We start from the raw sequence: 24,770 nt of genomic DNA, 5'->3' as shown, positions 1-24,770 counted from the left end.
GTGATGTGTGGGCCCCAAAGCAAAAGGTTGGATTTTTATTTATGGAGTTCTAGAACTGACCAAAGACCCCCTCCCCTCAGTCCCGTCATGCTTGCTTGTGCGCTTCCGAGGGGCTGCAATGGGTCCAGAGAGCAGGCACAAAACGCGTGCACTGCCCTGTGGCACCAAGGGCTTGACAAAGTCGAAAAGGAAGCAAACTAGAGCTGTGCCCCTCACAGGAGCCTGTTGTCTCTGGAGGACGATGCTCAGGCCCTGAGAAGGCCACTGCTGAAGAGTCCCTGGCTTCCACAGCTGACATGGGGTTGAACATCATCACCATCATGGGGTTGTACACAGATTTACCGCAAGTCACAACGGGGGGCTGCCATTGACGATGTGAAGAACCTTGCCGGGACCCCTTTCCTGGGCATGAGGCAGAGCCCAAAGCAGCAGCTGGGCAGGGGGGTCAGAGGGAGGTCACAGAGCACCCGGCAAGCCAGCTGTGAATGGCGCACACCCAGTTTACAACCGAAACTGAGGCGGAGGCTTGAGTCGGGCAAAGTTTAACATTAGGGGAAGGAAGGAAAGACTGGAATAATGAAAAGAGTGGAAGAAGAGCGAGAAAAGGGAATGTAAAAAAGCAATGGAACCTCTTGTACTTAACTCTGGGCATGGCACACACATTTCTCATTGATCCCTCGCTACAGCACTGTGAGGTGAGCGCGGTTAGCACTCCCGGGACAGGCAGGGCGGGAATGGGAAGCACGTGGCCGAGAGACCTGCCCACAGTCACCCTGCAAGGATTCTAGCCCCGGCCTTCCCGACTGCAGGGCCTGGGTGCTGGTGGGATGGAAAAACGCGAGGTGGGGGACAGGGGACATGTTGAAGGCCACGGTACCCAGGATGACCAGCTCCTGCGTGTTGGTTTCTGGGGTCCAGGGCTAGGGACAAGAAGAGGGAGATGCAAGGGCAGCTCCTCTAATGTTAGAGAGGGCCCTTTTCAGCACCTAAGATGGGGGCTCCAAACAACCACATCATGTTTTCTCTGGATTCCTCTCCCTGGATACATGTACTTTGCCAGTTGCATTCTTTCTTACTGAGGTTTGTTTTCTGCTTATTTACCTGTTCCCTTGGAGCTACGAGAAAGGGCTGTGGCCTGTGGTTACTCTTCCTCTGAGTGAAACGAGAAGAGGGAAACAATGGAAGCAGGGAGGGAGAGGGCTTGGAAGGCCTGCTGTTGTCCCAGGAGAGTCCTCAAAGCTTCATGGGAATTTGGCCCACCCACAGCTGCCCTTCTGTAAATGGAGCTTTCCCTATAAACAGCAGACCCAGAGGCCTTTCTGCAGGCCCACTTGCTATGCAATTTCAGTGGGCTCACTTTTCTCCTGAGGCCTGTGCCTTTGCCAAATGGACACAGGATCCTGTGGCTGGAGGGATAATTGGAGATGCGTGGGCCAGGCAGATTCCATCTCTGATAAGAGCAGCAGTTTGGACAGCCTGAAGATTTCAAAATCAGGCAAGGCAACGTCTGCCCCAGCAGCCCACTGTTCCTGGGCTGTAATCTCATGCTGAGAATTGCTCAACAGCCCCACCAAACACGCAGAGCCCCAGCCTGAACCCAAGTGGAAACAGAGTCTTATTTTTACCCACTGCCTGGAAAAGCCTGCTTTCAGCCTCCTGTCTAGGTAATTCCCACTCTCTTAGGGGGCAAGGAGGCTGTCATGGGGGCGTTGTTGACCAACAGTCTCTCCCTCTCTCTCTACTTTCCTGAGTGTGAAGCATCTGGACTTCCACTGCGCTGTCTTCCACGAAGGCAGGCAGGAAATAAGGGTCAGCGCGGGCCCGAGAGGAAGTGCGGTAAGCCCCGCAGGGAATCAGGTGGGTGAAAATGAACATGAACTTTCCTTTATGACCCTCTTGGGTTTCCTCTCAGGGTATTACTGAAACCAGGGTCAGGAGGTTATCTAGTTCATAACCCAGGACCCACCCACTCCAGAAGACTGGAGGGACCAGTCGGGGAGGGACCGTGCCCTCTCTGTTGGTGGCCCGCACTGGTGCTGAGTCATAATTTCCAAGAACAATAAGGCAGGCCTCTTGCGGAGGTGGACCCTTCTGGGTAGGGTCCTTCTGCATGCTCAAAGTTGCCTAAAAACCGACTCCTGAACCTTTGTGGGTATGGATATGCTTTCACGAGTCGCTGAGATCTAATTTGTGTACCACACAATTCACCCTTTACAGCGTAAAAGTCCATGACTTGTGGTATAGTCAAAGGGGGTGCAGCTATCACCACAAACTCTGAACATTTTCATCACCCCAGAGGAAATCCTACACCCCTCAGCTACGACCGCCTCTAACATTCCCATCTCTCTGCCCTAGGCAACCATGAATCTGCTGTCTCTCAGACTTGTCGATTCAGAAATTTCCTATAAATGGATTCATATATGTGTCTTTTGGGACTGTCTTCTTTCACTTGGTACACGTGTAAGGTTCATCCCTGTTGTAGCACGTATCAGTACTGCATTCTTTCTTATGGTGAAGATGGTCCATTGTGCGGATATAGCACATTAACTTAGCCATTCGTCGTGGACTTTGGGTTGTCTCCACCTTCACGCTATTATGGAATCAGCTATGAACATTTATATACAAGTTTTTGTGTGGACATGTCTTTAGTTCTGTTAGGTATGAACCTAGGAGTGGAATTGCTAGGTCCTGTGGTAAGCTCTGTGTTTAATCTTTTGAGAAACTGCTGGAATGTTTTCCCATGCACAATTTCAGTGAACAATTTTGCATTTTTAGTAGGCTATGTATTATCATATATTATAAATGTGTTGTAGCCAGCCCAGTAGGTGTGATTTTATATCTCACTGTAGTCTTGGTTTGTATATCTTTGATAGCTTGAAGCTTGTTCTTGATAGAATAAACCTATTTTAGAACTTTAAAACTTTCATCTTTCATCCCTCACTGCAGATCTTTGCTCATTTTGTCAGTTAGAGAAGAGTAGAAACTTTTCTCTGGGCCATGAGAGCATCGGCTCACTGACCATCCTGAAAAAATATGGGTTTGTTCCAGCATTTTCCGAGATTCCTTACCACTAATCCCTTGTCAATGACTATTCTTTGACCTTCTCACATCTCTCTTTATGAAAGCAAGAATTCTTCAACGGTAGCAGAAAGAAAAAAAATGAGGGAATATTGTTCTGAATTTAAAAACACAAAAACACAATTGCCAGCCTGGTTCAGTCAGGTAAGTGCCTGATTCTTGATTTTGGCTCAGGTCATGATCTCAGTGTCAGGAGACAGAGCCCCATGTCTGGCTCCGTACTGAATGTGGAGCATGCTTACGATTCTCTCTCTCCCTCCCCCTTGTCCTTCCTTGCCTTGTATGTATGTACTCGCTGCCTCTCTCTAAAAAACAAACAAACAAACAACAACAAAAAAAACAAACCCACACACAGAAAAGAGACATAACCAAATCTAATGCATACATTGTATTTGTAACATGATTGAACACACTGACAATAAAAAGACATTTTGGGGACATTCTAAAAAATTTAGTATGCACAAAGTATATTTTGACCCCATGGAATTGCTGCTAAGTATGTTAGGCATGATGATGGTGCTGTGGTTAGATAAGAAAATATTTTTTACCTTTATATTTTTTAGAGATATCTACTAAAGTAAGTAGGGATTAAAAAAAAAAAAACCCACTATCTAAAATTTGAATATATTAGAAAGGGAAAAAAAGTAGATGAAACATGGATGACAGATTTGGATGATGGGAAATGGAGGTTCACTCTACTTTTCTCTCAACCTTTATATGTGCTTGAAATTTTTTATAACAATAATAAAAATTATGGAGATACTCCAAGATCTCAATGTAAGCTGTGAACTGAAAAACTCCATAAAATACTTGGGTCCTAGACTGTAGAACACTGTCCATCTACGTTCAGTTGAAATCTTCTTAGGTCTAATACATGAAAAGTAACAACTGAGTCAAACATATCTTATGTATTGTATTTTAACTTAAAACCTACTACATTAGTCAGTGTTTTGATACCAGGTTAAAGCTTTTTTCTTTTGAGTATGAGTCCTTTTGTTTTTGTTTTTAAATTTTATTTATTTATTTGAGAGAGAGACGGAGCACAAGCAGGAGGCGAGGCAGAGGGAGAAGCAGACTTCCTCCCAAGCAGGGAGCCTGATACAGGGCTCAATTCCAGGACCCTGGCATCATGATCTGAGCCAAAGACAAATGTTTAACTGAGTCACCCAGGCATCCCAAGAATGGATCCTTTTGATTGACATTTGTGTTTTTCTTTTACATAGACTACAGTCAGAATGTGTCACCTACAATTGCTGATTATGGCTTCTTCAAAGTGGAGCAAGAATCTGAGTGGAGAATGTTTCTGTATTTTTCGTATTTGTTTCCAAACATCAACATTTATTCCATACAGCAAAATCAATTGTAAATATCTTTAGGAATTTAGTTTTGTTTATTCTTTACTGAGCATTTACTTTGGTTTTTATATAACAAATGGCTCTCTTCTGTGCACTCATACTTATTGATTAATACAATACCCAGGTCAGTCATATCATCTCCTTGACAAGGACTACTGTCAACAGGCGGGGGGACGAGCACAGCTGACTCTCGGTAAGCACAGAGCTCAGCTGGTGGGAGCAAAGCCTTCTAGCGTGGGGCACCCGCCAACATATCTCACAGGAAGATGGAAAGGATGGTTAATATAGTAGGCTAAAAGGAAGTCAGTTTAAAAAAAAAAAAAAAGCTTCTTTGCTCCTTGGAAAAACTGGAATTAAGTGACCGAGTTTCACACTGAATATCCATCCTGTCCTCTGGGCGATGGAGACCTGGCCAACAGCACGCATGCTGAGTCTGGCCAAGAGCCCGCATGGTGCTGCAGATAGTGCTTCGTTCCCCACGCAGGAGCGTGACCAGGATGAAGGCAGCAAGCAGGGCAAAGGGAGGTAGGAGGTGAAGTCAGGAGGGGGGTTTCAATCCAGAAGTGTTGGCCACGGCTCTTTCCACTCCAGAGGTTCAATCTGATCCATGGATTCCCACAGCGAACTTGTACTGAGAATGGGGGATAGGGACCTCATTTCAAGCTTTCTAGACCAGGGTGCAGCCACTTTAAAGTCAGCTCATCTCCCTCGGTAAGGTTGGGCGTGACTGAGTCTATGTTTCCATGCTTGGTGGCCATGTCTTAGAGAACACAATGAGCTCTTTGTGGGAGCAGAGAGAATGGGCATCAATAAAGAACATCAGCACTGGGAAGGGCCATAGTGGCCTTTACTGCAACTATCCCATTTTACAGATGAGGCGATTGAGGTCTAAGAGAGATGAAGTGGCTGCCTTGACCACCAGGCTGACCTCATTCAGTGAACACAGGTATGCTAATTACATATTAATTTCCAACTTCTGCACCAAATCACTATCACTGGATGATAATAAGAGGAGCAGAATGATCACTGGAACTGCCGACAAGGTGACTATAGAATATATAGGAAAGACTGATTGCTGAGTGAGAAAGGATCTTCAGTGACCCTGTACCCAAAGCTATTATTTTGAAGTTGAGCACAGCAAAGCTCTGAGCAGGTAACAACAGAATCATCTGAAATATGGGCCAGAAGAAGTAAATATTTTTTAAAATCACGGAAATTCATCAATTGACACATGTAAGAGTTCCTAAGAGCCTCCCTAATCTTATCTCATGCCTCTCTGTCTTCCATGCCTGCCACAGCACATAGTTGGTTCTGGATTCATATCCCTGAATTGAATTACGAAGCTTATCATTCCAGTTAACACAGCAGAAGGCAAAAAAATTAAAAGATAGTCTAAGATCACAGCTGGTTGAAAGGGTAGGAAAAGCTTCCCAGAGAGAACCTTGGGGTGGACCAGAAATTGGATGGGATTTTGAGGGATGGGTAAGAAGCATTCCTTCTCTTCACTGCAGGGAGGGAATGATGTGTTATGGATGCAGAGGGCAGGGTACCTGGAGTTTGGGGAACATCAGGACAGCTAGTTGGCCACAGTGTAGTGCTAGAGCAGGGAAGTAGGGGTGGTGAGCTTGTCACTGAGGGCCCAGAACTCTCTGTCCTTAATTCTTCATGAGGCTCTGGAGAGGCTTTTGGTTTTGAGGTGAGGAAGGACATACAAGACATGCAAGACTCATCCTTAGGAATGAGACCATGCAAGAAGCTGGTACTCAGCTCAGACACAGGAATTTTCTACACTTCATCCAAATGCTTTGGCTCTGTGAAAAGGTCAGAAAAACATTGGTGACTGTCTTTCTTGGGAAATAGATCAGATCACTGAAGCTGTTAGGGAGATAAGCATCCTTATGAAGGTTCCCATGATCCACGCCCATTTTGGCTCAGAAAGTATAAGGACACCCAAAGATCAAATTTGTCGGAGGAATGTGTTTGCTCCACATTCTCAGTTTTTCAGAAAAGTTCAGGCTCAGTTCAAATCTGGGGCTGAGGTTTGAGCCAATGTTGATTTTATCAGCATTCAGTTGCCCCAAGACTTTAGGGAAAAGTAGTTTGTATTAGTTCTGATGATGCTGATGGAGGGAACAATAATGATCATTTATTGAGTGTCTCCTATTAGGCGCTGTTAGGCACTTGTATTTTCAGAGGTGGACAGCATTAGAGGTCTGTGGTAGGTATTGTTGTTGAAGGCTTTCCCATCAGCCTGGTATTGGTGGCCACGTGACCAGGGACTGGCCAGTCATAATTGCTTACTCCCTTGGCCAAAACTGATGAGGCCAAGGAGTGGGCTAGACACCTGCACCAATCAATCCTTTCCTGAGACAGATGGCTTTGATGCAGGAGTAAGGAGCACGTTCTGCTGGGTGATGCTGGGGTTATGGTGGCCACTGAGACAATGGCACTGCGGTGTAGCCTCTACCCCTCCCTGCCCAGTCCTGCTTCCTCTACTCCCTCACAGATGTGGCACCTGAGCACTCGCTCCAACACCTTCCTGCTTGTTAACCATGTTCTCTGAGGGGCTCCTTGCAAACAGACCAGAGAGGAAGAGGAGGAGGAGGAGGAGAGGGGTGGGGTGGAGTGGTGATATCTGGTTTTATAGAGAATTTTCCTTCTATTGCATAGTATAATTAAAAATATAATCATTCAGAGGCGCCTGTGTGGCTCAGTGCGTTAAAGACTCTGCCTTCGGCTCAGGTCATAATCCCAGGGTCCTGAGATCGAGCCCCGCATCAGGCTCTCTGCTCGGCGGGGAGCCTGTTTTCCTTCCTCTCTCTCTGCCCACCTCTCTGCCTACTTGTGATCTCTGTCTGTCAAATAAACAAATAAAATCTTAAAAAAAAAAAATCATTAAGGAAGCATTCAGGAAGCCCTGAGAGCCCAATCAAAATCTTTATCCAAGGAAGTCTCAAACCAGCCACCTTTCTGGGAGCTGCTGGGAATGCTAGGATCCTGTAGAGGTGGTTTTGCCTAAAGGCTGGGAGTGACCCACTTGGCCTCTCAAGGATGCTTCTAGCTTTGAGTTTCTGTCAATTATTCCCTTGGTATCTAAGAGCTGCCTTGAATGATTTCAGAGAAATTTGCAGTTTGCATGGGTTAGCTCATGAGTGGACATGCATGATGAATGCCTCTGAATAAGCAAGGGGTGACACAGCCTTTGGCCAGCCTGGGAGCTCCGCCACCCTCATGGGTCCATCAGTCACTCATCACGGTCCTCAGGTCTCTGGGGGGCAAAGCTAACACAGATATTCCAAGAGCGAAGGCACCCATAATGCCCTCCAGAGCAGGACAGAGACCCTCTCCCAGAGCTGTGCAGGCAGGGACTGGGGCTGCCTCACCCACCACCACCGCCGCCACTGCCACCACGGAATGAGGAGCCAAGTTGGGGCAAAAGCAGCCTGCTCTCTGTTCGCTGAGTGCTGGGACCAGGAAACACTGTATCCACCCACCCGGGAGACAGGACATCTTTGTCCCGTCTTCACAAAGGCACCACACTGATGGGTTTCTCCCTGCCAGGAGCAAGTCTTCCCCGCTTCTAAACCTTTTCCCACCTCAATTAAAAAGAAGCTTGGGGCCCCAGCATGAAAGATTGCCAGGAACTGGGACACACCTGTACTGGGCAGGTTTGTTCACAGTTCATGGGGCATAAAGACTTAATTCACTTTCACATTAAATAGGCTGATCAGATATGACAGCTAAATCCCTCATTGTCATTTCAATGACAAAAATGATTTGGAGCCCTAGGGGAAGAACTTGCTTTATTTTTTATTTATTTGTTATTTAACTTTTCATGCAGAGAGTTCACAGAGTTTACTTGTAATCTTAGATCATAATCAGGCAAAAAGATTAGAGCTGGGCATGTAGAGTTTGTGGGAAAAGCTTAGAGTGAGACTAAAGATGGGAAATATAATTTTCCTTTCCTTTTTTTTTTTTTTTTTTTTAATGCCCAGGTCAAAATGCAGGTATTAGTCAATTAAAAACTTGCCCATGAGCCCGACGCTACCTGAATGATAAATACCAGAGGATGAACATCAGGTCCTCCCAGAGGCACTTGGCAGCTCAGACCTCATGGCCAGGGCCTACTGGTCACCCTGTAAGGGCAGACAGACCTGTGTAAGGGGCAGGACAGGCCATTTCTAGGAGGAGAGAGACCTGGCAGTGAGACATGGCCTGGGGGTCCTGGCTGGTGAGTGCAGTTAGTATATTTGTGCCCCAAATTCTGGTTCTGAGTAGGACAGGTAGAACCTCTCTAGAGACACCAGAGTCAATGAGGAAAAGACTTGGCCTTGTGTTCTTCTCCAGACCCATTTGACTTAATGTTAATACAAGAACGCATAAAACTAAATCACAAACAAACAGGCTAGCCTGAATGACAGGCTCAGCGGATATCACTTGCTTGGTGTAATTTGAGCAACTCTTCCTTTGAGCCAAGCTTTAACTTGACTTTTACTGAATAACTTCATTGTAATGGGAAAGGGAAGTAGTAACTCCCTAATACTTGAGCAAGAATGAGTTTGTGAGGAACCAACAGAACAAGAGAGGTCCGAGAGTTATAGGAAGGTTGGAAGGAAGGTAGGTAGCAACCTGGAAGTGAAGTAGGAAATGGGCCTGAAGGCCAGTTTATTCTGATCCTGCAAGCTCACCCTTTCCATGAGCTTGCTCTGGGTTAAAAGAAAGGGACATACCCAGTCCTAGCCTTTGTTTTGTAGTGCTGTGTATTTCCCTGTTTCTGCACCGTAGGGGTGCCTCAGACTTCCAGACGTAAACAACCAATCCCACAGCCTGATGCTCCTGGCTCAGGTCTGGGTCACAGGCCCCTACCAGGATCATAGAACAGCTAGTTTTTCTAAAAACTGAGCCTCCTTGAGCAAATTTGTTTTGAATTCCAAAGCTAGCATGAAGCATCTAAGAAAATAAATACAGGTGGAAGTAACTGTTAGTAGGAATATAGCGGCTCTATTTTTTCGGTGGGGTTAAGTACCTGGAGAAAGTCCTCTTACTGCAAACAAAAGAACATGTAGGATTTGAAGAAAAAAGCAACAAAATAGCCAGAGAGGGTACAGCTCTGGATTATCTGCATTCCTTGTATTCTAAAATGTTCTTCTGCACAAAAGATTTTAGATCACATGGAAGTCCACCTTTCCACCCACCTATCCATCCATCCATTCATCCATCCATCTACCCATCATCTATTACCCACACATTGTCAACTGTCCATCCAAGTATCCATCCTCCACCCATCCATCCACTCATCTATCTATCCATCCACGCATCCATCCATCCATCCATCTATCATCCAATACCCACCCATCTGTTCATCCATCTACCCATCATCTATTACCCACCCATTGTCCATCTGTCCACCCATGTACCCACTCCTCCATCTATCCATCCATCCATCCATCCATCCACCCACCAAACACTACTTGATACACATTACATATGCCAGACTAAGGACAATCAGCCACAGAAACATATGTCCTCACGGAGTGGGCAGGAAGTTAGTCATTCCTTTCTTTAGTTAAGAAAATAACTGAGAGACATAATAAGGCACAGTAAGATGCTATATAACATAGACATAAAGAGCACAGACTGTGGAGTTAGCTGTGTTTTAACCATAATTCTGGCCCTTTCTAGTTATGTAGCCTTTTAGTGCCTCTGTTCCCTCCTCTGTAAAAGGAGGGAGTAATAATATCTCTTATCCTACAGGCTTGATGTAAGAACTGAATGAGACTATGAATGTAAAGTGATTAGTACAGTGCCTGGCACAAATAACGTGCCTAGTAAATTTTAGCTAGTATTATTTAAAATAGAAAGACCATATTCTGCAGAATCCAAAAGGTAGTGGGAAGGGGGAGTTTCCTAAGGGGAAGAAAGATGTGTCAGAGACCATGGCCAGGCTCTGGGGACACTAAAAATGCCCCAGCCACTGGGCATGGAGGGAGCAAGTTGGTTGGTAGGGAGAGGGATAAGTTAAAACCTAGGGCTTTCTCAATATGTTTGTCTTCATGTTCCGAGAGGTCCAGCAACAGTTCAGGCCAATGGTTTTGCCAAAAAGTGTCCTGGCAGGGAGAGACAGGGGATGGGGGAATGTCCCCAGGAAGGATGGTGAGGGGTAGAAGGGCAGGTCAGAAGACCTGGGTGGCAGAAATCTTGCAGGATCCCGATAAGGGCAAACCCTCAGCTAGGGATACAGCTGAGATTTTGAGAGACAAGACAAATGTGAGCCTGTGGGGCCCTGGCTCTTCACTGTTAAATATTCCCCAAGGAAGCAGCTGATAAGGAGGGGAAGTTGGGAGGGAGAAATACAGGTCTAAGGTCAAGGGGTCACATGGTCAATATGGCGACTTCTAGAGACCCATCTAGAATGTCTGGAGAAGGGAGAGACCCTGGCTAGGAATCAGACATCTGGGTGATATGGAGAGCCCAGATAATGCTGTGTCTGGCAGAGGAGAGAAGTAAACACCCTAAAGATGTCCCACATGCTTCTTTTGGCTAACTTGTCCCTGGAACATGGAAGTCAGGGGTGGGATCGGGAGTGTGCTGTTATTCATAAGAAGAGTGTCCCTCTGCAACTGAACTTCTCTGGGACTCTTTCTGTATATCTTGAAGGTGGAGGAGGGATGTCTGAATATCCCCTGCAGATGGTAGTAAGGGCCACCACCTGCCCACCTCCCTCTCAGAGGGACAGGATAGATGGAAGCCTAATGAATCCTGGAGGCCCACAACAAAGGATGGAGGGATTGCTGAAGAATTCTGCCTGCTGGACTTGAGTCTGCTCTGGGAGGGAGACAGGCTAGGAAGAGGGTGGTTATCGCTAAGATGACACATGACAGAGCTCACTGCTTTAGGGGGACACCCCCCTGAGATCCTGGCAAGGCTGCCCCAACAACGCAGGGACAAGGTGGCCTAGTTGGTCAAGGATGTAGCATATGCACGACACCCAGAGAATCCCACTTTGTCCCTTAAGACATATCAGGCTGAGCTCAAATACCAATTCACAGACTCGTCAAAAAAACAAATCACCCCCTCAGATATCTGCAAATTCTAAGGAGGCTTGTTCATGATCAGCCTTGGCTCAGAGTTCCTGTCCCCAACGAATTCAGTTTCTAACTCTGCTTCCTATTCTGTAGATGCTGGCCTGGTTTCACATGAGGGCAACCTATATGTGGAGCTCAGTCCTTCCCCTGGATTTCCACCAAACCTGTGTGAATGCTTGTGAAACCGATGCCACAGGGTCACATCACAGCAGAACAAATGATCACAGACTGTTAAGTAGACTGCCTTGCTCTTAACAGTGTGTTGTCCCCCAGCCATATGGCTTGTCCTCTTTTCTCACCAACCCCGCCACAACGAAATCTTGTTCTGCTCTCCTCCACCCCCAGGTTCCTGCTAAATCCTAATTCAGAACGATTCAATTATTAATTAGATCATTTAAACATTAATTAAGATTCAAGTGTCAGTTAAATAATATTTGATGAGCCTGTCTGCAGCTCATCAGCGACTCGGGATGTTTTTGATTCAGGATCTCACCTTCTATCCCTAGATATCTATCAAGGTGTGCTCTTCAACAAAGATGGGCTCCTTTAAGAGAGAGTTCAACTAACTTTTTGTCCTGCTTGGTTGGGCCTGACTGAAGGCAGATCACAGGCAGAGAGGGACGCTGCTTATCCTCAGGCCCTGGAAGAGCTAAGACTGGTTGGGCCCTGTGGAATGTGTGTGGCCGGTTCAGGAGGCAAAGGTGGCCCAAAGAAGCCTTCCTCCTTCCTCTGCCTCCGGAAACATTTCCTGTGCAGGGGAGAAGAATTACATGCTGGCTTCATCTCCAAAGATCAAGGAATAACTCTGAACCATGGTGACAGGTGCTCTTTCCAGATCAGATGCTCATCAAGGAAGTGAACCCAACACCTGGAGGTCACCCTTTGATGAAGGTATTTCTTTTATAACAAATCAAAGAAAACTTTAACCTCCCTGGAATAAAGGAAATGGGGTGGTCCAGACTAGTCGCTATGACTACTGTCTTGCTAAGCTATCCCTAGAAAAGGGGGGAGGCAGCCATCCCTCCCCTGTGCATTCACTGTCCACCCCGGGATATGCACAAGGGAACAGAAGGGACGTGGTAGTTGCTGACGGGCCCAACAACCCTTCCCTCACACACACTGGTCCTGGGTGGAGTATCTTGGATATGCAATCCCACTTAGTGTTCAGAGAGAATCTTCAAAGATTCTCTAAAGGATGTATCTCCATTACATGGATGAAGAAACCAAGGCCTGGGCAGGTGAAGCGATGTACCGAAAGCCTGAAAGCCAGAGAGAGGCAGATGTTGGCTTGAAGTCCATTCGCCTTCCTTCAAATCGCTGTGGCTTTTTCCCTGATCATCCCCACACTCACCTCCATCCCACAGTGGCTGCTGTAGAGGGGAGCAAAGCTGAGAAGACACAGGAAGATGCCGGCGGTATGCTGAACGTAGAAAGGAGCAGTAACACCGAGACCCCTGGAGGGGCTCTGCAGCCACAGTCTCTCTTGAGCGCTTAGATTTCCTTTGGTTCTTGTAAATCCCTTTGGGAAAGCTCTAATCTGCCTCAACTGAACGAAAGGCAAGGCTGTGTTGTTAATGACTGGTCAGGAGGATGGCAGCTGGGACTTCGAGTACCCTCTAACTTTTACCGCAAATGGCAAATATGATCATGACTTTTCCCTCCAAAATCAGACCTCAGGGGCATCTGTTGTAGAATCTTGACAAAATACAGAGTCCTTCTTCAGTTACTTTATTTTGAACCCCTAAATGAAGACCCGTTAGTCGTAAGCCATCTAAAGCTATGCTGATAGGGGATCCTGTGTAAGGTTCCTGGCAACAAAGGAGAGTAGGGGAAAGAGAAATCTGACACACATTCGGCACTTATTCCTGGGGATCTGGCCCCTCACCTGTTGGATGTTGGAGGCCACAGTGAGCAAACCAGATAAAGACCATGTTAAAAATCAATACTACTACATACGATCTTTTAAAAGTAAGTGGTTAGCGTCTGAAGTCACAAATAAGGAAAGAATTATTATAACTTGGGGCAGATGTTCCAATGACAACATCATACCTAGATTTAAAAAGTGCTGAAGGTCAAGCAACCCGGATGGATCTGCAGCTGATACGCTCTGAAAGCTGATTTGATGACTGAGACCCCGAAGCAGAAGGCCTGCTGAAAGGGTTTGACTAATGAATAGCATTGTGCTTGGGAAAAGGCCATATGTCTGTATTATAAACAGGATATGACTTTTAAATATATCACTTAAACTATTAGCTTATCAATCAGGAATATTGAACACTACACCAAAAACTAATGATGTGCTATATGTTGGCTAATTGAGTTTAAACTTAAAAAAAAAAAAAAATTTTTTTTTTTTTAAGAATGGGGGAGGGGCAGAGGGAGAAGCAGACTCCCTGCTCAGCTGGGAGCCTGATGCTGGGCTCCATCCCAGGACCCTGGGATCATGACCTGAGCAGAAGGCAGACACTTGACCGATGAGCAACCCAGGTGCCTCACTTAAACTATTAACATGTTAATCAGTGTTTATAAATTAACAAATAACGTATGTGATTTTAAGTATGTCTAATTAAATTATATTAATTATTATGTGCAGTTTGTCTCTTTCATTTCTATCCTGACACATTTTGATATTTACATCAATGAAATCCTCTCTTAAACGCTCACTGGGTAAATGCAGATGCTCTAATATTTGGAGTCACCTCACATGTGGTACTTAATGTCTTCCGTCCACGACTTCACTGTCACTGAAGGGATGGCAGTATCCTAACTCATATGGATTTCAGCCTGACACACAGTCTGTCCTCAGTCAAATGTTGTTGAGTTGTTGCCATCATTTTTGAGATACAGAAATAAAGACCACACCAGGAGAGAAGACTGGGCCAAAGCCCACAGCTGATAACAAGCAGGGCTGGCTGCTTCTAGAAGAGTTTCCTGATCCCCCCAGGCAAGACACAAGCCACTATCTCAACCTATCTCCTTGGCTGGGCTCAGAGCCCCCGCACCAGGCAAAGACTGTGGCTATAATGGCTTGGCTTGGACACCACAGAGCTGGAGGCCATCTGGAGACATGAGGCTCTTGGATCTGGCCACTGCCCAGGGCAATGCCACACACGTATATTTGGCCTTTTGCTAATTGGTTATCCATTCATAATGGCTGTGAAGCAGAACTGACAACATTTGTTTAGAAACTCCCACCTCCCCCCCACCCCGCCCCCATTTCAGAGGTTATCTCTTTTCTCGTACATTCTTTTCATCGCGTGATAGCAGCACTGCATGCTGCCCAGACTCTCGTGTGAGCAACACTGCCTGGGAACTCACTCCCAGCACTTTTCTGGAGGGGACAATTGCCGTGGAAAATTTTCAGATGTGTGGTGACGTACAAAATACTAGGAAAAGGGCTTGACAGAACAGGCATCACAGCGGGGTTGCTAATGTTGTAAGTTGGTGTACGTTTGGTCACTGACACTAAATTTAGTCATGTTTAGAGGGAGGGTTTTTTTTTATTATTTTAATCACAGTTTATTGAGATGTGGGGACATACTCTCACAAGTTTAAAAAAAAAAATGTGGCCTCCCAATATAATTTTAAGAACAACACTTTAAAGAAAGTTTAACATTCCCTTAACCAAGAAGCGTAGGGAGTGTGTGTCTGTGTGTGTTTCCATCTCCCTCAGTTCTGGACAAGTCGAACACCCAAAGGCAGAACTTTCTCTGGGTGGGGCCATGCTGCAGACATAAGAGGTTTTTGGCCTTGCTGCCTTCCCACCAGGCGACTGATCAAAAAGTCCTTCTTGACATTGCAACTCTTCCTTTCCATGCCCTGCCTAGGCCCCAGCTAGCTCTGAGTTGCCACCATAAATATTCCTCCTAGGGAGTCAGTCAGGAATGGTATGCTTCCTTCTAGGCATTTAGGTCCCAGGAGGATAGGGAGAGAGGAGAATTCAGAGGGTCCTTTGGGGCAAAGACTTCACTGTTGCTAAGGAAAAGGCTCCAGAACCAAAGGCCTCAGTCTCCAGTGGAGACATGTCGGGTCTCATCTGAGAATGCTGTTTGGAGGTCGCTCAATGCTTTCCCAGGGCCCCGGGAAAAGACAATCCCGGCAAAGGGATCGGGTCCCAGCACCACTGTACTCTTTGCCTTACCTCTCCCCCTACCCTCTGCCCCCAAATCCACCTTTCTTAATGGGCCTCCAGGGGTCTACCTCTGAGTGTGGTTATGCAGGAAGAACATCCAGATTCAGATTGCTGGGGTGGGAGGAACCCTTCCCCTTCCTGAGCTTAAATCACCATTGTCAAGAACAAACACTTACTATGCTCCCCTCTGAGTGACAGCCTTTAAGTTACTACAGATTTACTGTTTCAGAGGGACCAAAAGCCAAAGGGCAGTTGTTAATTCTCAGCGTGATCTAGGATACACATGTTGACATACACCTCATTCTTTTCTTCCCTGATTTATACACACATACCAGTCACCACCTAAACCCTATAAGGGAGTCTCATTGTTTCAAAGATCAAGTCCAGATCTATGAAGGGGCCTCAGGATCAGAACTTGCTCACCTCTCTGGCCTCACACTGTACCACTGACCACTCTTTCTGTGCATCCAGCCATCTCGTCTTCTTCCCGGGGAGACCTTCCCTGATCCCTGAGTCCTAGCAGGACCTCCCACCCTCCCCCTCTTCTGCACTCTCCCAACGACTTAGCAATCCTTGCTGGACTTACATCATTGTAGTCAAGCAATTAACTAGTTGGTTATTTATTCCACATTCCTGAATGTCAGCTCCCAGAGGGCAGTGACCATCTCTGTCTTACCCACCAAGACCGTAAGACTGTGCTTGCACATATAATGTGTATGAAATATTTGGTTGCATGAATAATGAATATATGTTTGAGTGAAAAATGGGTCGAGGTGTCGGAACATCTGGGCAGGCGCACGGAATATGGGGGTATGTCTGGCCCAGCTGAGTAGCTCCAGGAGCCAGAGGCATGCAGCCCGTGTGGGTGTTAGTAGCAGCCAGAGGATAGGGACAGGGCAGTTCAGCCATGAAGCATTTCATAAGAAGACCTCAGGCTGCCCCGCTGGGTGGGTTCCTTCAACGCTAAGCAGAGAGAGCGCTCAGGGATTTGTCTTTCTGGTTCCGTGTTTTTCCGAGCAACCCAATATTGGAAGGAAAAACAGTTTCGGAGGAAGTCCAGCATTCCTTTATTTCTCAAAGTTGGAAGTCTTCATGAAGAACAGGACAAGTATGAGTGGCCCTCTTCATTTTTCACCCTGCACAACCCAGAAGGGACACTAGGGAAGTCATGCAGGGGTTTGTGGCTCCCACTGAAAGAATGCTGCTGGCTTTGGAGTCAGAAATACTTGGGTTGAAATCTCTGGTTTCCACTTGTGAGCCAGGTGAACTCAGGCAAGTGACTAAACCTCTCCTTGAACTTCAGTAGCCTTATCTGTAAAATGGGCATGATTACTAGGTTAATATAGGAATGAACAGATCATAAATGAAGTATTTGATCCAGGGGAGGCACTATATGTAAAGAATACTTAAGATTACTGAGGGCTTGTTACTGTTAGCTCCCAGAGGCACGTTTGGCTTTGGATCACTGTGAATTTTGACCCCCCCCTTTTTTTAGGGTTATATAATGACCCACTGTAAGGCAGGACTTTATATACCTGTTAGTTGTTTTTCAAACAATAGAAAACATTTTTTTTTTCCTTTTAACAGCTCATTGGTTAAATTTAATCCAATTATAGTGCTGTTTGGGAAACTTTACGGTTAGGATTACCTGCAGCAATCAATACTCTCTCGGTTTAGGGAGAAGAGAAACCCACTCCATTCTGCTGTCCTGGAAACGCTAAGCTCAGGTGTGGAGGCCCATTGCCAGGTAAGGTTAGAACACACACGGATACACACATTCCTAAGCCATGAGCGTGGGGCTCTTGTCTGCTCCTTATAAGGAGCGAGTTATCATCAGTCCTGCAGAAAGGTCACTGCTATTTCTCTGTCCTCAAGTGCCTGAACTCAGTTTTCCTCCACGGGGTGGGGCAGTGATTAAGCAGGCTAAATATGTCAGCACTTCGCATATCCAGTTATGAGGATGTTGACAGACCCTTGCAGCAGAGCTGGGCTTGGGGTTTTTATCTGATCCTAGGGACTCTCAGGAGCCATACTTGGATGCATTCCCAGCCCCTCCCTGCCAGGGGGCAAGTGAACCTGAAGATCCACTTCTGCAGCTCGAGAGCCAGCTGCAAAAGCCACCCTGCCTGGTCGAAGGAGCTGGAGCTGGAGCTGGGTTTGTCCCCGTCTACCCTCTTTGCTCCTTTCTGCCCTTGCTTCTCACCTGTGGCCCTTGAGCATTGATGTGTGGAGCTGGCGGCTGCTGGGAGGGGCAGAGGCCTAGAAAGTGGCAAGCGATGCTTTCCTTCCTCTCAGCAGGGTCAGCTCTTCACACCTCGCAGAAGCAAGGGCAAGGGATGGCCACTCCGGGATCTCCTAGGCTCCAGCCTCGCTTTCCCAATGAAGTCCCCATCCTGTCCATCTGTCCCCTGTTCTCAGGGCTCCACTGCACCCTCTCGCACCCAGGGGACAGTCTGACATTCCACAGTCTTGTGTGGATCATAGTGCTTTCCTGGGCCTGCTGGTCTGGCCCCTCCTAAGCACATCCAGTTTGCACCTCATCTGCAACCCTGCAGGGCCCAGCCCAAGGGTGAGGCATTAAATGGGTGCTGTGAGAAAGAAAGCTTGCTGATGGCTTGATGGAAAGCTGATTAGGTTCCATGGTCCCAAAAGCCTGGATGATCTTTCCTTTCTATTCTTTGTTGAGAATGAGACCAAGGTTGTTGGGAGCCGGTTATCTGAAGGCATTTAGGCCTCTTCTACCTGACACTTGCTCCTATTTAAGCCAGGAGCGGACCAGACCCCAGTATTCTACTGTCCCCCGTCCCTTCCTCTTGCTGGCGGCCACTTTTATTTATTTATTTTTTAAGATTTTATTTATTTATTTGACAGACAGAGATCACAAGCAGGCAGAGAGGCGGGCAGAGAGAGAGAGAGGAGGAAGCAGAGAGAGGAGGAAGCAGGCTCCCCACTGAGGAGAGAGCCCGATATGGGGCTCCATCCCAGGACCCTGGGATCATGACCTGAGCTGAAGGCAGAGGCTTAACCCACTGAGCCACCCAGGCGTCCCTGGCGGCCACTTTTAAATCCACTTTGAGATTCTCCCCCAGTCTCGTGTCAGCGAGCCCCGCTGAGTGCCCAGCACTGTACTCAGACATCAGGGCAAGGGAAGTGGAGCTACCGTCGCTTCTGTGTAGATCAGGAGTGAAAACCTCCATCCCTGCCCTTCCCCCACCTACCTATCTTTTATCCCTGAGTCCTTTAACGTATCAGTTTCCTGCTGTCACTAAAGCCTGGGAACTCGGGCCAACTTCTCAATGTCCCCTCGGTGGTTCCCTGACATCTTTCACAGACCTTCTTGCCTTTTACGGGTTTTACTGTTAATCGCTGAAACAGCAAGTAAGAATAACAGGCATGAGGAAGTTACAAAGGTTATCATATCTTTCTTTTTAGCACCAGCTGATAAAAGGTAGATTGGTGCAACTTTTATGGGCAGGAAATTGGCAGTATATTCTTGAAATATTCATTTGCTTTAGCTCTTCACCTTCCAGCAGATAGATGTTTATGACCTGAGAAGGGCGGGGTCAGCAGAGTGGGGCGGGGCCAGCCTAGCGGTCTGGCTGAGCCCGTGGCTGCCCCTGCCTGCCGCTCGCTGCCCTGGAGTGGGACCCTGCGGGGAGCAAAGGGTTGCTTTAGGATGTTGGGCGCTGTTCATCAACTCCCAGGCTGGGCTGAGAAGCTAGTACTTAAGAAATTATGGCATCTGAGCCTACAATGTTAAAAAACGGAACTTTTGTACTAATACTGAGGATCACTCCATTGATGTTAAAAACAAAACAAAACCAATAAAACCAAAAGCAATGTCTAAGCTCTCTACTAAGAACACAATCAAGGTTAAGAGGTCTCCAAAATAGTTGGCTGTTTACATAAATAGAACAGTTAGGAAAGCTACACAATGCCCAGATAAACTACATAAGGTGATCTGTGGAAGAAAAATAAAAGTTCATCCTTTTCCAAATCCTTGTCACAGAAAACAGTTACCTAGAAGTGGGGGCTGTGACAAGGCAGAGTCTTGTGTCTGCCACCTGTCTGAACAATTACCCCATGAGAATCCAACAGATTTCGTTAATTCCAATGATTCTTCAGGAGCAGGAAGCCCATCATCAAAATATAGTGGGTGTTTTCCCCTGAGGTTTCTCAGAGCGGTGAGACAAAGGCACAAATTTAGCTCAGCACTAATTTGAGACTTTGAATATAGCTTTAACTTTCCAAAGAATGAGAAATACAGGTGAACTCGTAGCTTATCTGGTGATGATAGGAGCTTTCCTGTGTTCATCAAGAACTTTCAGGAAGGAAAATAGATCTTGATGGGCTACTGGGTGGACTTGTTGCTTCCACAGTCACTATTTAGAAGGAAATTAGAAAAACATGTGATGATTGGCTTAACGGGGCTTCAAACATCATAAAGGTGGTGGCTAGAATCATTACCCAAAAAATCATTTAAAATTCAGATTTTAAAACAAGAATTAAGTAGATTGTGGGAATAGGAAAATCATTTTACTTTTGGTTTTAAGATACAGTGGTAGTGTAGCTAAGGATGCAAAATGCTTACTTATTACAGCCTCATTCAGAGACTTCATCTTTGTCATCTGAAGTATTTCTGAACTATGCAGACTTCCAGAAATGTCTCAAATGAAAATTTTGATCTATGCAAGCCATTTTTTTTCCTTTTTCTTTTTTATGTGGTAAAAAAGCCACATCAAGAAATCACTAATGAGGGGTGCCTGGGTGGCTCAGTGGGTTAAAGCCTCTGCCTTCGGCTCAGGTCATAATCCCAGGGTCCTGGGATCAAGCCCTGCATCGGGCTGTCTCCTCGGTGGGGAGCCTGCTTCCTCCTCTCTCTGCCTACTTGTGATCTCTGTCTGTCAAATAAATAAATAAAATCTTAAAAAAAAAAAGAAAGAAAGAAACCACTAATGAAACATTAACAATCTATTTCACATTGAAGTGGAAAAAATATCCAAAAGGAATAACTTCGGATTCCATGAAGAAAAGTGCCCTATGAAGATTGTTACTTTAGCAGCATTTGAGATTGATTCATATAGTTATTTGGTAACATTGTTTAAGAACTAATGGGTCTTAATATAATACTGCATATTACATAAGAATATAATGTATACTGTGTGAAAAAGAATAAGACAGGACATATTACTAGGGACTACAAGGACCAGTCATCAAGATTGTGCTTCAGAAGGCAGCAGCAATTTGGCTCAGGTCATGATCCCAGGGTCCTGGGATCAAGCCCCATGTCAGCTCCCCAGTCAGTGAGGAGTCTGATTCTCCCTCTTTCTCTGGCCCTCTCCCTAGCTTGTGCTCTCTCTCTCACACTCTATTCTCTCTTTCAAATAAAATCCTTAAAAAAATTAAAAACAAAGAAGGCAACGAAATGTGCGCAGAGATTTTTCTCACATTGAGAAGACTCTGAAAGTTTAAAAATGTCATAGCAAATAATATTAAAATTTTTTTGTCCACAAGGATACTGTGAATACAAAAATGCCTTTGTTATTGTTATGATACCAATATCTGTTTTAAAAAATTTAAACCAGCCAAGCATCTGGCACAATAAATTATAAAATTAAATCAGGGGGTTATATTCAGGTTGAATGTTGTTTTGAAGCTTAGTTCATACAATATTTAAAAAGTTGAGAGTATTTTTATGTCTGATTTATTTTGTTTTACAAGAATTATGATGTGTTATGTATGTATTATCCTATATAAAAGAAAAAAATGAATATATTTGTATGATGCTGATGCTTAACTGGAAATGTCTGTGAAGTTGGTTAATTTATATTTCATTTTTATTGTTTATAAATTTCCAATATTTTCAGTTCTATATTATTTAAGCTTCCCTTGAGTAAATTTACTAAGTTTTTCTTTTAAAAAAAAGTTGTGTGTTTTGATAAATCCATCTGCAAAACTGGAGATGAACAGAAAAATATGAAATAATTAAAAACAGACTTCTGTACAATATTAATGATTGAAAAAATCTATTATTTTGAAACTTTTGAAAATAATGTTTTTAGGAGTTTTTAATGTGAAAAAATGCCCAAAATATGTTAAGTGAAAAGAGAAAAAAAATACATTCCCAATCACAAAATTATTATGACATACATGTGTGTCTGTGTGTATGACTGTGTGTGTTACGTTGAAGTATACCAAGAAGTCAACATGTTTAACAGTAATTCTTCTGAGTGTTGGGAACTTAGGAAATTTTTATTCTTTTTTATGCTTTTCTGTGTTTTTCAAAATAGCTATCATCAGATTTTCTACAGATAAGGAAAAAACTTAATTGGAAAAGAGAAAAGCATACTCGGAAAAGCCTCTCAGGTAACAATGAAAAACTTAAAACAGAGAACTAACTTACAACATGGGTGGGTATTAGTGTCCCTGTTCTCTAGAGCTAGAAGATTCCAAGCCTCAGGGGGTTAAGCACCTTATCCAAGGTCACACAGCTGTCATGGATGGACCAGGATCCAACAGCACCCCTGTCTCATCAGAACATCTCAGGCACAACCTGCTTACTGTCCCTTGTGTGTTGGGTGCTCACTCCCCACTTCCTGCCTCCTAGACACTGAGCCCACCCTGGTCCAGAGGGACCCTGCCTTCCTCAGAGGTCCCTGCCAGCAAGAGAGCCACAGCTGCTTTTAGAGCAAATAAGTATGAATCTTGGACATGCCCAGGCCCTAGCCTAACACTGCATCAACCCCATCTCTATCTCCTGCATACCCTCTGCCCAGCCCAGGTCTCTCTCCAAGTGACATGCAGGTCACAAGGGAAAGGGACCAACACCTGGGTCTTTTCTCTGCCTGTGGTCACATCTTTTGGCTTTGACAGTTTTGAATGTACCGGTGTTGGGGGGACTGTCTTCCCTAGCACCGGGCTCTCAGGAACCCCACTAGACTGTGTAGGTCCTGGGGGCTGGGAGTGGGGGCGGCCTGAGGGCAGCTTCCTGGCTGCCCCTGGGCTGGTTGTGGAGAAAGTTCAGGGAGCCTCAGGGCTCCTGGAGAGGGCGCTGTTAGGACAGCTCAGTAGGAATGCGCCTGCAACTCTACCTCGAGCCTGTGGGCAACACACCTAGCCTTTCTGCAGCCGGCTGAGGGACCCAGGAGACCAGGCACGGGAAAGCACACTGTAAACCGGTAAGCTCGACGTAAATATCAGGTGTGACTAGCCAGAAAGGGCCAGGAATCAAAAGACCCAGATAGCTGGCCATGGGAGTCTTCTCTGCTTTGTTAACCGCTGGATCCCCTGCACTAGGATGCTGCCTGATGCACAGCTGGCACTCAGTATAAATTGTTTAAATGGATGAACAAAGGGTCCCTGGTGGCTTTTCCCTTCTTCTTCAATCTGTGGTGTTTCACTTATGTGCCGAGAAAGTAGGTGCTGCAGGAAAGTGGGAGAAGGCACTGGAAAGGAATGGTTTCTCGCTGTGAACTTGGGCCAGTGTTTTGTCACCTGAGACCTCAGTTTGCCTGTCTATCTGGTGGGAATAGTAATAGGATCCACAGACATCATCCCAAGTGACCAGCAAATGAAAACACAGAGGATTAAAAATTTTTTATCTGTTTATCTGCTGTTTATCTGCTGTTTATCTGTAACCTGTCAGAGTAGCCCCGGCAGGGACTCTTCAAAGACCCATCTAGATCTTTACTTAGGTTCTGGTGAGAAGTCAGCGTCTGAGGTGACGAAAATCTCTTATTTATTAGAAGTTGCCTGTATTAGAATGAGTCAAGATATCTGTGTGGGTAGAAATGTGTTTATTTAGGGATTGAATTCCTGATGTGTGTCCAATATTTCCTAATGATCCATTTAAGGAAAGGGAAATACGCCCATGCAGAACTAGTTAAAAAAGTCTTGAGAAAGCAATAAATCTCCGCATTTATCTAAGAAAGAGGCCAACTCCAGACTCAGCTTCTTCAAGTCAGGAGCCGTGACGGAGTGTAGTGAGCTCCCTAAACAGATAAAAGAGCTCTTATTTCATCATTGAACTGCTTCCTCTGGAAGGCAGTGCTGAGCTCCAACATGCAAACCATCTTGGCTACAGTCCTCAGGGTCCCAGAGTGCTTGCAGCGATAGCCTCCCTATTATGTGCATCTGATTTTCCCAGTGGCTCTCCTCCTTCCTATGCTCACCTATACTCCTGCCCCTTCCCCCAAATCCCTCCTTACTTGCTGGCTGGGCCTGGGCTCTCTTTGACGAGGACAAAGTTTTCCATTGGTGGTTAAAGAGATAGCCTACATAAACATATGTATAGGCCAAGGGTCAGTGACTGAAGCACATCTCTGTCCTTGGCTCCTCCATCAACCTAGAGCAGCTTCCCTCATTATGCGCTTCTTAAACACAGAGACACAGGAGGAAAGTCTACAAGAAAACACGCACCCTCCCTAATTTGTCTTCATCCAGGAAGGCCGTGGAGGTAAGGTGCACAGCATACCATGCTGAATAGAGCCATGATCTATCTAGGCATCAGTTAGCTTTGGACAAACCACTTAACCCCTCCAGTCGTCAGTTTTCTCATCTGTAAAATGGGGTGATTAGACTGGAAAATTTCGTGGGCCTTTCTAGTCCTCAAAGAATGCTGCCCCTGCCTTCCCCCCAGGTCACCTGCTCCTGCATGAATTCATTAGAACGTCAGGGATTCTAATTCTTGCCCTCCTGGAGTGAAGACAGACCCAGGTGACACCTGATAACAGTGCTATAAGGCTCTCCCTGTCTATGCTCGATTACATGTGAGTCACAGGAAGAGACAGATCTATGTGGGTTCTTGGTCTTTGCTGCTTACGAGCTGTGTGTGATCTCAGAAAATTGTGTACCTCTGGATCTTTATCTCCAGAAGTGAGTGATACATCCTTCCTGGCAGTGTCCGTGGGAAATTACAGTTTTTTGTTTGTTTATTTTTAGGATAATGCCTGGCTCATCACAAGGATCCTCTTGTCACTGGCTCTCTACCTTCTTGCTGAGTCATATTGGGCTAGATGTGTTAGTAAGAGGGAAGCCACAGGTGTATCAGTTAGGCTGGAGGTGAAGCTGCTTTCTGTAGCAAAGAGACGTATGAATACAGTAGCCTTAATGTGTCCAAGC

The 24,770-nt window shown here is 45.7% G+C and overlaps 1 long non-coding RNA gene and 1 pseudogene across 2 annotated transcripts; both read left to right on the top strand.

Moving 5' to 3' along the window:
• Positions 1-1,515: 1,515 nt before the first annotated feature.
• Positions 1,516-14,110, top strand: LOC131810187 (uncharacterized). Of its 2 annotated transcripts, none has more exons than XR_009345465.1 (2): positions 1,516-1,857; positions 12,025-14,110. It is a non-coding gene; the product is annotated as an uncharacterized LOC131810187 (long non-coding RNA). The 2 variants fall into 2 exon arrangements; XR_009345464.1 differs by having other exon boundaries at positions 11,612-14,110.
• Positions 14,111-17,687: 3,577 nt separating this feature from the next.
• LOC131810538 (KATNB1-like protein 1) lies at positions 17,688-19,997 on the top strand (annotated as a pseudogene).
• Positions 19,998-24,770: the final 4,773 nt, after the last annotated feature.

This window comes from Mustela lutreola, chromosome 10 (genome assembly GCF_030435805.1).
Source record: "Mustela lutreola isolate mMusLut2 chromosome 10, mMusLut2.pri, whole genome shotgun sequence".
NCBI lineage: Eukaryota > Metazoa > Chordata > Mammalia > Carnivora > Mustelidae > Mustela > Mustela lutreola.
This window is presented reverse-complemented; position numbering and strand designations above follow the sequence as displayed.